The sequence below is a fragment of the Arachis duranensis genome, chromosome 6, assembly GCF_000817695.3.
Source record: "Arachis duranensis cultivar V14167 chromosome 6, aradu.V14167.gnm2.J7QH, whole genome shotgun sequence".
NCBI classification, from domain to species: Eukaryota; Viridiplantae; Streptophyta; class Magnoliopsida; order Fabales; family Fabaceae; genus Arachis; species Arachis duranensis.
Window position 1 is genome coordinate 2,164,772 of NC_029777.3, and position 6,793 is coordinate 2,171,564.

Below are 6,793 nucleotides of genomic sequence, written 5' to 3' on the forward strand. Positions count from 1 at the left end.
TTTATTTTTTGGATATTTTTTGAATTTTCACTTTTTGCTATTAGAATTTTTTTTATATTTTTAGTTTAAAAATTAAAAAAATAATAAATTTACAGATCTATTGTTTGTTAGATATTGCTAGACTTTAATTTATTTTTCTAATTTAACTAAAACATTAAATCATGTAATTTAAATATTCAAAAATAAAAAATTATTTTTTAAAATTTTTTATTTTTTTGAAAATATTTTTTATTTTTTATTCACCGGATAATGCCACACCCGGACAGTTGACTTTTTTTTGCTACACTTCTTCTCAAATTAAGAATAAATTAATTTAAAATTTAAAATTTAAAATTTTCTTATATTTTGGATATTTTTGGTCAAATTACAAATCTTATCTTTTTCAAATCTCTTTCAAATCTTTTCAAATTCTTATCTTATCTTTTCTAATTTCAAATTTTAAAATCAATTCTTTTTCAAATCTTTTTAGTTTCTTATCTTATCTTTTCTAATTTTAAATTTTAAAATCAAATCTTTTCTAATCTTCTATCTTACCTTAAATTCAAATCTTTCTTAATTAGTTAGTTGTTTTCTTTCTCTTCTCTTTCAAAACTTTCTAACTAATTCTTCTCTCTTCTAATTTTTTAAATTTTTTCTTATATTTCTCTCTCTTCTTTTTCGAAATTCATTAATTAATTTTCAATTCTTTCTAATTAATTAACCTTAATTTTTGAATTTAATTAATAATAAAATAAAAATAAAAATATTTTAATTCTTGTTTCTCTTTTTACTTCTCTTTATTCAAATTCTTCTTCCCTTTCTTCTATCTTCACATCTCACAGGGAGTCCTCTGTTCTTGAACAAAGAGCTCCCATTCTTCTTCTCTCTTGTTTTCTTTTTTTGTTTATGACCAGGAACAGGGATAAAGAATCTCTCTTTAATCTTGATCCTGAACCTGAGAAGACTTTAAGGAGGAGCTTACAACAAGTTAAAGCATAACACTCCAGAAGAAACCTCTCAGAAAATTTCGAACAAGAAGCTGAAGACATGGCCGAACCTAATCATGAAGGAGAGGCAAGAAAGGTTCTTGGTGCCTTCACCATGCCTACCTCTAACTTTTATGACAGAAGCATCTCTGTACTTGCTATTGGAGCTAACAATTTTGATACTAAGCCTCAGTTAATCTCTCTTCTGCAACAGAATTGCAAGTTCCATGGACTCCCACTGGAAGATCCAGATAAGTTCTTAGCTAAATTCTTGCAAATCTATGATACTGTTAAGACCAATGGAGTAAATGTTGAGGTCTACAAACTTATGCTCCTTCCCTTTGCTGTAAGAGACAGAGCTAAGATATGGTTGAATTCTCAACCAAAAGAGAGTCTAGACTCATGGGAAAAGCTGGTTAATGCTTTTCTGGATAAATTCTTTCCCTTTCAAAGGATAACCAAAATTAGAGTTGAAGTTTAAACCTTCAGACAGAGAGAAGGTGAATCCCTCTATGAAGTTTGCGAAAGATACAAGCAACTGATTAGGAGATGTCCTCTGAACATGCTTTCAGAATGGTCTATCATAAGCGTGTTCTATGATGGTCTGTCTGAGATGTCCAAAGTCTTATTGGACAGCTCTGTAGTTGGATCACTCCACTTGAAGAAAACACCTGCAGAAGCAAGAGAACTCATTGAGATGGTTGCAAATAACTAATTCATGTACACTTTCTAAGAGAAACCCTGTGAAAGTGGGATCCCTCAGAAAAAAGGAGTTCTTGAAGTTGATACTCTAAAAGCCTTTGGTTTAGAATAAGATCTTGACGCAGCAGGTCAACATGATCTCTCAGTATTTGACTGGAATGTAAATTGCAGCTGGCAGTACTCAAGAAGCTTCTTCTGAAATAGAAGCTTATGATCTTGATCAATCCAACATGGAGGAGGTGAATTACATGGGAGAACCCTATGGAAACACCTACAACCCTTTATGGAGGAATCATTCAAACCTTTCATGGGAGGATTAACAGAAATCTCAGCAAGGTTTCAATAATAATCAAGGTGGAAGGAACCAGAATAGGTTCAACAATAGACCACCATTCCCATATTCTCAAGGGAACATGGAGACTCCTAAGCAGAGCCTTTCTGACTTAGTTACTATAGTCTCTAACCTCTTTAAGATCATTCATAGTTTCATGACTGAAACAAGATCCTCCATTAGAAATTTGGAGGTACAAGTTGGTCAGTTGGGCAAGAGGATCCTTGAGACTCCTCCTGACACTCTTCCTAGTAACACTGAGGTGAACCCAAGAGAAGAGTATAAGGCCATCACCACTGAGACAGAGGCCGAATCTAGAGAGGCTGGGAAGGCATTGGACAACAGTGAAGAAGATCTCACTGGGCATTCAACGCCCAAAATGGCTGAGAGCCTAGTATTGAACGCCAGTGAGGAAGCCCTCATTGGGTGTTCAACGCCTATACAGACAGCAAAGCTGGAGTTGAACGCCAGCCAGGGAGCACTGGCTGGCGCTGAACGCCAGTGAGGAACCCCTCACTGGGCATTCAACGCTCAACTAGATAGGGAAGCTGGTGTTGAACGCCAGCCAGGATAATCTCATCATTCCATCATATAATCTCTTTCTCATTATCCTCTCGAATTAATTCAATCTTATCATTCAATCATATCATCTCATTCTCATTGTCCTCTCGAATCAACTCAATCTCATCATTCAACTATATAATCTCATCCTCATTATTCTCTATACTCATTATAGGATTTATGGATGTTTGTAATGTTAAGCAAACAGTTTAGAGGAATAAGATTCGTTCCAAATCCTAGAAAATAGTTATTGGATCTCAAATAGAGGTTACAGAAGTAAAAAAGCAAAGTGGAATAGGGAAAACAGTTAAAAATTGTATTTTTAGAAAAATAGGATATTCGTGCATACGGATGCCTCATGCGTACGTGATGAGCGGATATTTTATACGCTTTTTGGCATCATTTTCACATAGTTTTTAGCATATTTTGTTTAATTTTTATTAAGTTTTCATAGGTTTTAGTATTAAAATTACATTTTTTTATTCTACTTTGATTTTGTGTGTTTTTGTACAATTTCAGGTATTTTCTAGCTAAAATTGAGGAACTGGAGCAAAAGTCTGATTCAGAGACAGAGAAAGCACTACAGATGCTGTCTGGATCTGACTTCCTTGCACTCGGAAGAACATTTCTGGAGCTACAAAAGTCCAAATGGAGTGTTCTCAATGACTTTGGAAAGCTGACTTTCAGAGCTTTCTAGAAATGTATAATTGTCAATACTTTGTTTCAGATTTGAAGGCTCAAAACTGGCGTTCAACGCCAGCCTCCTGCCCCCTTTCACGCATCCAGCTCCCAAGGAGAAGAGACCAGTGTCCAATGCCCAAAGAGGACCCCCTAGCCAGTGTTCAACGCCTTAGAGGTCTCAAAGCGCATGGATCTCATCAAAGGTCAGCCCAAACACTCACCAAGTGGGCCCCAGAAGTGAATTTTAGCACTAAAAGACTGTTTTACCCTTTCTTATGTAATCTTTAGTCATTAGCTTAGTATTTAAAGAACTTTTACACCTCTCATTAGGAGAGATCTGCCATATTTTTGTTTCTATTATTGTATTTCCTATCAATATGAGTTTCTAAACCTCCTAGGTTGAGGGGTGGAGCCTTGCTGAGATCTATGAATTAATAAAAGTATTATTGTTTCGCTTCAATCCGTGTTTGATAAATTCTAAGATGTATATTCGTTCTTCAACATGATGAATAGGATGACACGTGACAATCATCTTCGTTCTTCATACTAAGACCACGTGCAACCACCCGTGTCTTCTTAGTTTCGTGTGAATACGTGACTCGAAAGCATCAAACTGCCAGCTTGATTATACATCTCTCAGACGGCTAATCCACGATTTTGTTGGGGACTTCTCGAGACACCAGTTCAACCGATTTACGAGGGGATTAACGTCTCTGTGGTAGAGGCTAGAATCCATAGGCATAGCATTCTCTGATTTGGAAGATCCGACCTTGTCTGTGGCGTTTTGAGTAGGATCATTAAGGAGAATGGAATGCAGGAGCTTCACCCTCAATCAGACTGGATACGCGCTAACCCTGGTGTTCAGATCTGGAGGAGCATTGGCAACCTTTCAAGAAAGGCATTGATCACATACAACCTGCCATTGAAGAAATCATTCACAATTGAAGAAGATAGTAAAACCAGAGTTAATCCAGAAGGACAAAGCAACTCCAAGTCTCAACCGTCTAAGTTTTAAGATTATCATTGTAAACAAATAAACCCAGTTCAGATCTCACAAATCCAATAACTCTTCTATCCGCCTGACTAAGACCTGCAAGATAACCATAGCTTGCTTCAAACCACAATCCTCGTGGGATCGACCCTAACTCGCTCAGGTATTACTTGGATGACCCAGGACATTTGCTGGTTCAGCTGTACGAAGCGTGGGAATTCGTGCACCAGTACGCGCAAGTTCCCTTTTGTGTTTGCGCATGAAACTCGCACAAAACCATTTAACTCCTGTTTTACCCATCATGGGTACGCATGGGTCATGCGTATGCATGACTTCGGTTTTCTGCAACTTCTGCAGAATTCAGTTTTAGACCCCCAAAGTTCAAACTCTCATAATTTTGTTCATAAAATTTCGTTTTTCTTCATCTTTAGATGGTTTTAAAGATCTTTAAAAAGGTTTAATTTAAAACAACTTTCACTCAATTTCAAATTCCAAGTGCCAAGTTATTGCCCATCGAAGTTGGTTAAAAATCTGTTTTTACCAAATTCTCAAAATTCTCAAATTCCCTCATTTCTCAATTCAATTCACTCCTAAGCCATTCAAAAACCCTTTTCTACACATCCCAAACACTCATTCATCAATCCTCAACCATTCCAATCCTAAATTAACCCACTTCTAACTTATTTAACCCATTCCATCAACATATCCATATTTATCAACAACATACAACATTCATATATCCAATTTCTCAGTCAACCAAAAATCAATTATCACAATCTCATACAACAATTCACACCACTTATCCCAACTTATCACATAGGAGATTTTCTCACCCTATCACGGCCTCCGGTCTAATTTCACAAATCACAAGATTCATACATTCAATTCTTAATTGAAACTCAACATACATACTCATTTTTATGCAACATAGTACCAACATACATCACAATATCCAATTGCAACAATATCATATAGCACCTCTCAATTCATCAAAAACTCATTATTTTCACATTCAATTTTATGCCAAAACACATTAACCAACTCAATACCCAAACTAACCATTATTCAAGCATATCAACAATCAATTTCATTCAACTTATCCTAGGGCTAAGTAACTTAGGTTTTCACATAACCTTACATAATACCTACTCAAAACTACCATCCGTACCTTAATGTCTGAAATTCAAGCTTCCAAGCTTTCCTTTTTAAAGTTCCACCAATCCAAGATTCCAATTACTTAATTTAACATCCTATTATATAATTTGGCATAATGTTAAAAACTAGGATTTTCATAAATTGATGAACCAAGAGGAGTAAAGGGCTTCTTACCTTTATCCACTGAAATTAGTGATAGATAGAACCAAAAATAAAAGCATGAGGACCTCTATAACATCAAAATCAAAAATGCGATTTCAGCTTTGAATAAGAAACTGGGGCTGAGATTTCGAGTTACTCACCAAACTATTTAGATGGAAATGAAGAGGGGGATACGTGCTTCGCATGGCTACAAATGGCTCGTCAACCGGAACTCTGTAGCAAAAGTTATAGACAATTGAAATTGAAGGAAGCTAGGGTTTCATCCCTCTTTTCTCTCTTCTCTCATTTTCGGCTCTCTCTCACTAAATGGGGAGAATGGTGGCTGAAACTTCAACCACCATATGAACCATACCCAGAACCACCACCTCAATATACACCATCTCCATATCCTTATCAAGAGGAACCACCTCCGTGTTATGAACCTTTTCTCCCAACAAATGAACCCTCCTACCCACCCCAAACCTCTATGGAGAAATCATTTACCGATCTAAACTCTACTATACAAGCTCTCGCCGCCCAAATCGGACCACCAAATACCTTCAACAATCAACCCTCAAGCTCTAATGCACTTCCTTTTCAACCACAGAATGATCTCTCCATCCCATCACCATCATCCATGGAAGAGCACTCACATCCATCAATCCAAGAGCAACATGATCCCAATGATGCTATTGACATGGAACAAGAGAGAAGGGATCATCTTCACGAATCCATACTTCATAAGGAGCTAGAGGAGGCCTTAAAGGTGAAGGTAGTTAAGACCATTGAAGTCGAAGGAGTGGTTGAAGAATCAGTGAAGGAAGACATCAAGGAGGAGTCTGATTTTGTCTCAGAGCAAAAGGTGGCCCAAAATGTGGAGATAGGAGAGACCCTCGAAGATAAAAGAATAGTTGAAGGGAGTTATCATAGAAAAGAAGCCATCAAGGAGGAATACAATTTCATACTTAAACACCTGGATCAAGCGATAAGTCGATTGGAAGGAGCATGAATTTGTACTAGAACAAGTGGAGGAAGCCGGAATTATTGAAGAAGAAGAGGAAGAAGTGGTTGAAGACTTAGGAGATGTTGAACCTCTATGGGAAAGTCAAGTTATAGAGCCTCCTTCAAAGATGTTTGAAACTGATGTTGAGGAGGGTGTACAACCTCCTCGGCATCTCATGATTGAAGACTTTGAAAGGGATGATCAAGAGATGGATTCAATCATTGATGAATTCTTATCTACATTTGAATCCTCTTCCATTGGAC